At 34.2% G+C, this 12,310-nt stretch overlaps 1 pseudogene; it reads right to left on the bottom strand.

The window, feature by feature from the left end:
• Positions 1–1,015: 1,015 nt before the first annotated feature.
• Positions 1,016–2,082, bottom strand: LOC107890178 (AT-hook motif nuclear-localized protein 16-like; annotated as a pseudogene).
• Positions 2,083–12,310: the final 10,228 nt, after the last annotated feature.

The following is a 12,310-nucleotide window of genomic DNA, read 5'->3' on the forward strand; positions in this document are numbered from 1 at the left end:
TGGTTCTCAAATTTTAAAACATTTTAGTTTCATCTTTAAATTGTTGATGTTATATTAATAAGGTTCTTCCGTTACTAAAATCATTAATTTAACTGTTAATTTTGACATCAGATCTTATATGACATAATTTAAAATAAAAAAAATTAATATCATACAAAGATCTTGCTTTTGAGGTTTTCGAAACTTTTATGGAAACTATCATCCACTCATTTTCTTTTTTTAATTCAGTTGTATTTTATTTTTAGTTTTTATTGTAAAATTTATGCGGCAATATTTTACTTTTCATTAAAATTTTCAATTTAAATTATGTCACATAAAATTTAATGTGTCATTTAATTATTTCAATAATGGAAGGACCTAATTGATATAACATCAATAATTTAATGATGCAATTAAAACATTTGAATCTTGAGGAAGCTTGAGGAATAATTTAGGGATGTTTGGTAAAATTAACTGTTATTTAAATGCATAAATGCATAGTAACTTTTGATACTTTAAAAGAAAATAATCACACAATTGCAGTGATTAATAAGATTATCTTGGCTGAGGTTGATGAAGGTTACATATTTGAAAACACCTCTCTAAATTTTTTTTTTATTTTTTAAATTGAATAAATTCGTCCTTTTCAAAAAAATCGGAGTAATTTAATCTTTGTTAATTTCGAAAATGAACAATTAAGGACAATTAATCATGACATCAATGTCTTTAGTCAAATATTGTACATAATTTTTATTGGTATGAAAATAAATTGAGCTCTCAATGTTTATATGTTTTGTCAATTTGGTATAGATTCTAAAAAAGACTGAATTTGTTAAATCACTACCGATTTGACAATATGTGTAAATTTTAAGGGCTAAATTTGTTATTATACCAATCAAAATTATGTACAATGGACACATTTACCCGTGATTAATTGTCCTTAATTGCTCACTTTTGAAATTGACATGGATTAAATTACTTCGAATTTTTTGAGAGAAACAAATTTACTTAATTTCGAAATTAAGAAGAAGTGGAATAGTATCAATATATAATCTTATTTAAATGCATAGTAACTTTTGATACTTAGAAGATAATTGTTGGAGATCCAATATATTTAAATCACATAGTTGCACTACAATAAGATTATCTTGGCTAAGGCTGATGAAGGATACATATAAAATGAAAAGGCACTGAATACCATAAGGATCATCATACTACTATGAGAAAAAGACAACACTAAATAAACCATATTTGGAAATGCATGATATGAGAATATCGCCCGTAGTGCTTGCCAGTGGACTTAGGTTTTAGACATGGTTCGTCCTGGTGCCCAAGAATATATCTCAGGAGGGTTGGTCCCATTAGTGATCAAGTTCTGTGGCATCATCCCATACAAATCGGCCATGTCCAAGTGATGGTGCCGACCATTTTGGTGATGATATTGGTTCTGCATAGCTGCTGCTGCTGTTGTTGCAACTTCATCAGCATCATCCAATGGTAAACGATCAAAGTAGCATTCATGAAAGATGCAGCCATGATAAGAACAGGACCAGAAGCAATAAGTGCACCAACAACACCACCACCTACGACTTGTCCTTGAGCCCCAGCAAGGTAAATGGTTAGCCCCGTAATCCCAGGTGGTGCAGGTGGTGGAAGGATAGAACCAAGCAATGACAGAATCTCATACCGACCATGTAAAGTCACAATTGCACCAGATGAAGATGGTTGTTTGAGTGTAACATTGGTTACAAACCCACTCCCACTAAGAACACAAATCCCACGTTGTTTTCTCCTTGCAAAACTAGCTAAACTCTCATGCACATCACAACCTGAAGTTACTTCCATTGCATGAGCTCGTAATGCATTTGCACTATCACGAGTGACAATAATGGGTGGTTTGGGTTTGTTTTTGGAACCTGCTGGTCTTCCTCTAGGTCGCCTAATGTTCTCTCCCTTGGGAGTAGCCATTAGTATAGCATCATCAATGCCTTGATTATGAAGATTCACCTTATCTTGTTCTTGGTTTTGGATTTGATCCATGGGAACCCTCAAATCTGTGCTTTGCCCCATTCATGCACAGCCCTCGGAATCTGATGCAGAAAACTCAGGCACCCCATGTGAGTTTAAATACTGAGTTTTAATCAATAATTTTATTGTGAGAAAGTAGAAAAGAATGAAGGGTTAGGAGATGGTTAAGTGACACCAACCTTATAATTTAACTGCCTAACTCTAAACCGATCCTTCAATCATGTTAATTGCCTTTCCCAACAAATACCCACTTCAAAACTTTTGCTTCTGCAATAATTAATATTACTCAAAGTAATTGAGGTAACCATAAATCATCCTTGAGTTTCACATGGAATACAGTTGCCTTATATGCATGGCTGTGTTCCGAGTTTGAGAGAAACAATGTGCTCACAAATGCTCTACAAATACAGCTCTAGTAATTTTTTAAGTAATTTTTTTAGTTTTAGTTTTTATTTTTCATATATTTTAAAAAGATTAATTTATATGATAAGACAAGCTTATTTAGATCATTTCCCAATTCACAAATTTGATTTAATATATTTTCTAAACCTATTAAAAAGGTTTTAATTTTTTTTTACTTTTTTCAATTTTTTTATATTCAAATTTATTAGTTTACTTTTAAATCGTAGTAAGTACAGAGAGAAATATTTAAAATATTTATTTTATTAATTATATTTAAAATCCCTATACCACCTAATAGAGAAACAAAGCTTTAAAAAAAAATTGAGTATATAAAAGAATTAGCCTACCTATTCACTCAATTTGTTTGGAAAAAAAAAGTATTTTTAATTTTTTAAATAATGATATATTTAAATTTTTTTAAAATAATTGATCATACTAGCAAATAATTTAGAATACCCTATTGTGAACAATAATTATAAATTTAATTTTTATTATTACAATAATTTTTAAGAATAAATTAATTTATTAATTAAAATTTATGATACACACCACATAATCAAAATAATTTATGTAACAAGACATTTATTTAAAAAATAAATGAGATATTAGTTGAGATGATAAAATTGAGACATTCAAGATTATGGTGGTGTAGATTTAAATCCCGTTATATGTGTGTATTTTTTTAAAAATAAAAATTGAAAGGTAAATTCATTAATTCATTCAATGAATGAATGGAACCATAAATTTAGAGAGAAAATAATAGCAAACACTCGTCGTAGATGGTGAATGATAAACTCTATAAACACAACAAAGGCATTAGCCTCAGAATTAGTAGAACATTATGATATGTTGACAATTGGTTTTGTCACAATTCAAGCACGACATATCTGGAGTGATTGCAAGCACTTAATACAATAAAGAAATCAGCTTCGGTTGGTCCAAAGCGGCGAGTAAAAGTCGTGCATTTACCAAACTAGAGAAGACAACAACAAAATCATCCCTAAAAACACATGTAAAACTAAGATTACATGTATAAGTAAGACTAAAAAACATACTACAAGAGCAGACAAAAATTTCTAAAATTGAAGATTTATTAAACAATGAAAAACAAACAAAAAAACATATAAAACTTAAGACAATACGGATCCAAATCGACACATGAAATCATTTATTATTTTGAAATACTCTCAAGATATAAACAAATTAAGAAGTTAAGAAAAAGTCACCCACAGGAGATCTGCAAGCTGAAAAGAAAGAAGATCTGTGTACTGAATAAGAAGAAAGAAAGAAAGTGTTGATATAAGAGAGAAAAAAGGCGGGCGATAACCAGCCTGAAAGTTGACACCGCCGCTGAGCAAAACAAATGATAAGAAACAAACTGCTTCTAAAAAAAAAAAGAGAAAAGTGTTTAGGATTTTTCTTAACAAAGATTTTAAAATTATATATATATAAACATTTTCATATTAAGATTTATTATTTTATAAAAATAATTTATTTATGGTATATTTACAACTAAATTAGAATCTAATTTATGAATAACACCAATTAAATCAAATAGTTAAAATGTAATATCTATATTTTATATAAAGTGGCAGACTTAATGTAGCGACGTATTTTTTTTTTAGCTTGGTCGCTAATTAGGGTGTTTGATTGAAAATTTAATGACCGAGGTTTGATTTTGAAATAAAAGGGGAGTCGTCACTGATCCTTTTTATAGGTACGATCAGACACCTAATAAATTTATTTTTAAAACAAAAAGAAGGCCGAGTTTAGGTCTACGTTAAAAGTCAGAGAAAAATTAGGGTTCGGGAGTCGGTTACGCGCGAGGAATGTATTAGCACCCTCGCGACGCCCAAAATTGGTATCTCATAAACATGTGTTGTTTGGATTTTCAAAAATACAAGTTCAATGTAATATTTAGTCATGATTCAATTGAAAAGACAAGAAATTTTAGTTTCTTTGGCTTTTTAGAAGGGTGTCCCATCTTTAACACGAGCCGATAAATTCCATCCAACATAGCGATGAAATCTACGGTTAGATGCTAAATCGGTACATTGCCTTATGTATTTAAATCAATTAGAAAAAGATTTTCGCTTAAATGTAAAACAAATTGATATGGAATAAAAATAAATAAAAGACAGAAATACATTGAAGCAAATAACGAATATGACAATAATATTAAAAAATACTAACAATGCATGCAAGATTTAGTGTAATTATAGTATCAAATGAATATACATATGTAAAAATGACATTAAGAGTATGTACATAACATATACTTAGTAATAATGTTGGACATATACTATATAATATTGGAAATATATACACAAAATAGTAAAAAAGGTATATGTAACTTGTATTATTAAAATATGTACATGATTTATACATTTATATGTATAAAATGAATATTGAAAAATTGCGTGTACATGACATATATGAAAAATGTATATACATGATATAATATGAAAAATATAATAGAGTATTCTAAATACATACATGAGATATAAAAATACAATATTAAAAACATATACACGTAGAAAATGCATATATAATATAACACTTAAATATTTACATAATATATACATATAAAATAGTAATCATATATATAACTAATAAAAATAAAAATAAAAAGGAAAATTAAGAAACATGTATGATATATACATAAACCTAAATGATATATATATATATATTAGAAATGATAAAAAAGAGACTATTCGTACACTATATAGATACATACATATATAATGATGTTATAATATATGATGGTATTAGAAATATGCATACAATATTACAAAATATATATAACTAACAATATTAAAATATATACATAACAACAAAAGTATGATATTAATAACATATATAATAATATAAAAGGGTATGTATATGATATAGTATTAAAATAAATACATAATATATACCTAATATAAAAAATATAAAACTTATTAACAATATTGCATAAATATATTATAATATTTAAAAATATGTACGTCATACATATATATATTAAAAACAATAATATTAGCTATAATAATACATTGATGATAAATAATAATAGGAATAATAAACAGTAATAATATAAAAAAAATAACAAAAATGATATGAAAATGAATTTAAATATAAAAGGACTAAATTTGAAACCAAAACGAAGTCTTGGGGCGAATTTGAAAATAAAAGGAAAGGAGAGGGCTTATTTGAACACGCGAGAAACGTAAAAGGACCAAAAGCACAATATTCCCAGTCATTTAAAACACTGCGTATGCACTAGGACCAAATTGAAAACCGTGAGAAATTTTGGGGCTAGATTACAAAATACAATAAACCTGATTATAAAACCATAAGAAAGCGGAGGGGCCGAAAGCACAATTAGCCCCTCCAATTAAAAACACGCGGATCCCAGCGGGTAGGGTCGGGTCGACCCGATCCACGGTGAAACGACACCGTTTCAGCCCTAAATTTTAATGCCCAAAACGGCACCGTTTTTTAGGGCTATAAATAGCCTTTAAATCTGAAAAAAAATCATTTGGAGCCAAAGCCAAAAAAAAAGGAGGAGAGAGGGGGGAGCCGAGTGATTTCCGGCCAGAGGGGGCACCGGTCCGTCACCGGACCAACGCCGGCGCCGGCGCCTGCCACTGTAAACGGTGGCCGGAAAGGTAAAAAAAATTCTATTTTTTTTTCCTTTTTTGTATTTATTTAATATATATGTATATGTATTACTTTTATTAGATTAGAAGTAATATATGCAAACTCGAAAAAAGCAAAAAATAAAGAAGAGTGAATAGACCTTTAATGCGGTATTTTTTTATGTATTTTGCTGCGATTTCTTTGAGTTAACAGTGAATCTGTTTTTATTGATAAGGGATTTTTTGTATTTTTTTGCTAAGGAGATCCCCCTTTTTACATGATAAATTCGGCTTTTATAGCCGTTTGTCGCACTGTCTGTTCTCTTTTGCTGCTATTGCGTGTTTGTCTCTTTTTTTGTCTTACAGGAGTAGTTGAACGGACGGTACTGCAGAGTGGGTGGCCATGGCAGGCGTCGGTGGTGGATGGGACGTTGCGACACTGAGCAGGTTTAAGGTTTCAAAAGCTGAAACCCTAAGTCAGAATCTGGGTCAAGGATTTGGGCCTCATGTGTTTGGGCTAGGGTCAGTTGGGTAGTGGGTCTGTTGTTGGGCTCCGGGTCTTTGATGGTTTAGTGAGCTGTTAGTTTAGTGGGTTAGGTGTTGAGTAAGGGTTTAATGGGCTGATAGGTATTGGGTTAGTTGATTAGGTTTTAGTTATTGGGTTGTCTGTAATGGGTTGAATGGGTTAAGGTTAGGTTAATGTTTTACTGTATTGGGGCTGATGGATTGTAAGTGGGTTAGGGGTATTTGGGTAAAAAATTGGCTTGTAACAGCTGCCCCTCTTTGCTCATTGTCATGTAACGAGAATAGAGCAAAGACATAAAGAAAAGCCAATTTTGCCTGGTTTTTCCGGGTCTTGACTTCTTTGGTGCCCTTCTTTTCTTCAGGTAACCTCATTTTAGTCACCGCATCTTGTAGCTTTGGATTCAATCCACTGCATATTCTGATATACGCCTTGTAGCTTCGATCTTTTCCAATGTAACTTCAAGGATATGAGATTTTGTGGCTTCAATCTGCTTCCATGCAGCTTCATAAAGATCAGGTCTACAACTTCAATCTAATTCTCTATCGCTTCAGTGGGATAAGGTTTGTGGTCTCTTCTTCTGTGACTTCAGAAAGGCAAGATCTGATATCCTTGATCAGCTCCACTGCAAGTTCAAGGGGACAAAACTTGCAACTTTTGACCTGCTCCACTGCAACTTCAGGGAGACCAAAATCTGGCGTCTTCCATCAGCTTCAATCTTTATTCTTTACACAACATGTGATCTTGAGCTCAACTCATTTCTCGTAATATGAATTGACTCTTTAAATAACATAAAGAAATTGAAAATAACTCAGTGCGTGATCCAAGGCTCAACTCACCTCTCGCAATATGAGTTGGTCTTTTTGAAACTTAATTTGAAAAGTAGGTTTTGAAAGTACCTCGTCATGTGACCCGAGGCTCAACTCATCTCTCGCAATATGAGTTGATTTTTGAAAAGTAGAAATTAAAAACAGAATTTGAAAATACCTCAGCGTGTCCTGAGACTCAACTCACCTCTCGCAATATGAATTGATTTTTTTGAAAAATAGAAATTGAAATTACCTCAGCGTGCCCCGAGGCCCAACTCACCTCTCGTAATATGAGTTGATTTTTTTGCAAAGTAGAATTTGAAAAACAGAAATTGAAATTACCTCAGCGTGTCCTGAGGCTCAACTCACCTCTCGCAATATGAGTTGATTTTTGAAAAGTAGAAATTGAAAACAGAAATTGAAATTACCTCAGCGTGTGAGCCAATGCTCAACTCACCTCTCGCAATATGAGTTGATTTTTGAAAAATATAGATTGGAAAAAACAGAAATTGAAAATACATCAGCGTGTCCTGAGGCTCAACTCACCTCTCACAATATGAGTTGATTCAAAAACAGACATTAAGAACAAAAATTGAAAATACCTCAGCGTGTCCTAAGGCTCAACTCACCTCTCGCAATATGAGTTGATCTTTTAAAAATATAGATTGGAAAAAACAGAAATTGAAAATACCTCAGCGTGTCCTGAGGCTCAACTCACCTCTCGCAATATGAGTTGATTCAAAAACAGACATTAAGAACAGAAATTGAAAATACCTCAGCGTGTCCTGAGGCTCAACTCACCTCTCGCAATATGAGTTGATTTTTTGAAAACATGAATTAAAAAAATAGAAATTGAAGATACCTCAGTATGTGAGCCGAGGCTCAACTCACTTCTCGCAATATGAGTTGATTTTTGAAAACAGAATTGAAAAACAGAAATTGAAGTTACCTCAGCGTGCCCTGAGGCTCAACTCACTTCTCACAATATGAGTTGACTTTTTTTTTCTCTTTTTTTTTGAAAAAATATAAGTTGAAAGAACAGAAATTGAAAATACCTCAGCATGCGAGCCAAGGCTCAACTCACCTCTCGCAATATGAGTTGATTTTGGAAAAGCAAAGATAAAAACATCACAATACCAAAACCTGTCATTTGGTAGAATTCAGGTGTCTTTTTCTTTAATCCAGTATAACTATCATTCAAAATTTTTTGTTCTGCTGGAGTACCTGTGTATGTCATGCATGATGTTATCATGATAGGCACATGCCTTTATGCCTACATGATTATGCTATGCGCCTTAGGCATGTTTGTCGTATGTCCTTTTTCGTCACGATTTTTATGATCTGTGTTCATTGCTTCGAATCTTGACTTTCTCATTAGGCCCTGTACCTGTCCTCTTGCTTCACGAATAATCTGCGTTTCTCAGATATCACTCTTTTGCCCCTGGTTGAACTTTGTTCTTACTTTGAGACTCTTGTATTTGTCAAATTTTCATCCAGGTAATGCTTAACATTTCTTTTGTTTAGAGTACGTCATTTCACTATTTATCATGTAAATGAGCCACATAATGAGATGCATGAAAATGGTCAGGAAAGGACAAAAGGATACCTCGCATTTATTTATTTCAAGTGTAGCGAACAAAGAAAGTTAATCAATGATAGTAAAAAATGTCAAAAAGAGGAAAGAGATCGCATTCAATGTATACAAATGCTCTAGATATTCAACGCATGAACTCTTCCACGTTCTTCAATCAAGAATCTTTTCGAGCATGGCTTCTTGCGTAGAAGATTTTGAGCTTTCCAAAAATGCTTCAAATACTATAGTCTCGCTGTTTGACCCACTGTTCAAAACACCTTGCTCTTTAAGCCCAGTGCTTGTTTCAGTAGGACGCCCTTTCGGGTTTTCATCCTAATCTTTCGTGTTAATCAAGACGCCCTTTGCGGGTTTTCACCTTGATCCCTTTTTTTTAAGCATAATATTTCTTCACAGCATTTGAGTTCACTAGGTTCGGTAACTCCTTCCCATCCATCTCGGTGAGAATCAAAGCTCCGCCCAATAATGCCTTCTTTACGACGTATGGACCTTCCCAATTGGGTGCCCATTTTCCTCAGAAGTCTTTTTGTATTGGGAGAATCTTTCTCAACACGAGTTCTCCTTCGTGGAATTCTCTTGGCCATACTTTCTTGTCATGGGCTACGATCATTCTCTTTTGGTACATCTGTCCATGGCAGATTGCCTTCAGACGTTTTTCTTCAATAAGGTTTAACTGGTCATATCGAGGTCGAACCCATTCTGCTTCTTCTAGTTTTGATTCCATTAAGACTCGTAGAGAAGGGATCTCAACTTCGATAGGTAGCACAGCTTCCATTCCATAGACCAGAGAGAAAAGAGTTGCCCCCGTAGATGTCCGTACAGATGTGCGATATGCATACAATGCAAATGGTAGCTTCTCGTGCCAGTCTTTATATGTCTTGGTCATTTTCCCAATAATCTTCTTAATATTCTTGTTGGCTGCTTCAACAGCTCCGTTCATTTTCGGGCGATAGGGTGATGAGTTATGATGCTTTATTTGAAATTGTTCACACACCTCCTTCATCATCTTGTTGTTCAGATTCATGGCGTTATCTAAAATGATTCTTTCAGGCAAACCATATCGACAAATGATTTCCTTTTTCAAAAACCTACAAACTACAGTCTTCGTCACATTGGCAAATGAAGCGGCTTCTATCCATTTTGTGAAGTAATCAATGACCACAAAAATGAATCGGTGTCCATTAGAAGCTTTGGGGGAAATTGGCCCTATAACATCCATGCCCCATATAGAAAAAGGCCACGGAGAGGTCATGACATGAAGAGGCAAAATGGCTACATGAATCTTATCGCCGTAAATTTGACATTTGTGGCATTTTCTTGCAAAACTAATGCAGTCGTTTTCCATCGTCAACCAGTAATAACCGAGTCTCATAATCTTCCTGGCCATAGTGAAACCATTGGCATGTGTCCCACAAATCCCCTCATGGACATTTTTAAGTATTTTTTTGGCTTCAACAGCATCCACACATCTCAAGAGCACCTGATCTTTTCCTCTTTTGTACAGGATGTCCCCATCAAGAACAAATCCCGTTGCCATTCTTTTGATTTTTCTTTTGTCGTTCTCATTTGCTTGTTCGGGATACCTTTGATTCCTGATATATTCTAAGACATCATGGAACTATGGCCATCCATCTGGCTCTTTTTCAATGCAGAAACAATGTACAAGGACTTCATATATGCTCATTTGAAGAGGCATTATTTCTGTTTCTCTGTTTGCTTTGAACATTGAAGCCAAAGTGGCCAGAGCATCAGCCAATTGGTTTTCTTCTCGTAGGAAGTAATGAAAAGTTATTTCTTTGATTTCTTTGATTAATTTAGCCACTAAATCACTGTACTTAACCAATTTCGGATCCCTCACTTCCCAATCTCCACGGATTTGATAAATCACCAATGCTGAGTCTCCGTATACCTCTAAAGTTTGGATGTTTCATTCAATTGCTGCACGCAATCCCATGATGCAAGCCTCATATTCCGCTATGTTATTGGTGCAGAAAAAGTTCAGCCTAGCAGTGAACGGATAATGGTTCCCTTCTGGTGATACCAAAACTGCTCCAATTCCATGCCCCAATGTATTTGACGCACCATCAAAGCTCATCTTCCATGACTTCTCTTTTGATGACTCACATTTTTTTTCTGTAATGCACATCAAATCTTCATCTGGGAAGTCAAATCTCAATGGCTCATATTCCTCTGTTGTTCGAGTTGCTAAGAAGTCAGCTATTGCACTCCCTTTTATCGACTTTTGGCTCACATAGACGATGTCGTACTCTGACAGTAGGATTTGCCATCGTGCCATTTTTCCTGAAAGTGCAGGTGATTCCATCATGTACTTTATTAGGTCCAGCTTTGAAATTAACCATGTCGTATGATACAACATATATTGCCTGAGCCTCCGAACTACCCACACCAGAGCGCAACAGTATTTTTCAATGGACGAATACCTTGTCTCATATCCAGTGAACTTTTTGCTGAGGTAGTAGATCGCCTTTTCTTTCTTTCCTGACTCGTCATGTTGCCTCAGTACACAACCATTGAATTTTCGAACACTGTCAGATACAAAATTAATGGTCTGCCTAGAATTGGCGGTACTAGTACCGGGGGATTAGACAAATACTGCTTTATCTTGTCAAAAGCCTCTTGGCATTCCTCGTTCCATTCTCCGGAATTATGTTTTCGGATGAGTCAAAAAATTGGGTCGCACTGGTTAGTGAGTTGAGCAATGAACCAAGCGATGTAGTTCAACCTTCCTAAAAATCCTCTGACTTCTTTTTGCGTGCGCGGAGGTGGCAACTCTTGAATGGCTTTTATTTTATCTGGATCAACCTCGATACCTCTTTCACTGACCCCAAACATATATTTGGCTGGATTAAGCTTTAACTAAAACTTTCTCAGCTTTTCGAACAACTTCTTGAGGTTCACTACATGCTCTTCTTCCCCTCGAGATTTAGCAATCATATCGTCGACGTAGACCTCTATTTCTTTATGCATCATGTCATGGAATAACGTCACCATAGCCCTCTGATATGTTGCCCTAGCATTCTTCAATCCGAACGGCATTACCTTGTAGCAGAATGTTTCCCACATTGTTACGAATGTAGTTTTCTCCATATCCTCAGGGGCTATCTTGATCTGATTATACCCCGAGAATCCATCCATGAAAAAAAACCAATGAATGTTTTGTTGTGTTATCCACCAACGTGTCAATGTGTGGCAAGGGAAAATTATCTTTAGGACTTGCTCAGTTCAGGTCACGATAATCCATACACATTCGTACTTTACCGTCTTTCTTTGGTACCGAGACTATGTTAGCCACCCATTTTGGATATTTGGAGGCTTGTAGGAAGCCAGCATCAAATTA

The sequence above is a fragment of the Gossypium hirsutum genome, chromosome A09, assembly GCF_007990345.1.
Source record: "Gossypium hirsutum isolate 1008001.06 chromosome A09, Gossypium_hirsutum_v2.1, whole genome shotgun sequence".
Classification (NCBI taxonomy): Eukaryota; Viridiplantae; Streptophyta; class Magnoliopsida; order Malvales; family Malvaceae; genus Gossypium; species Gossypium hirsutum.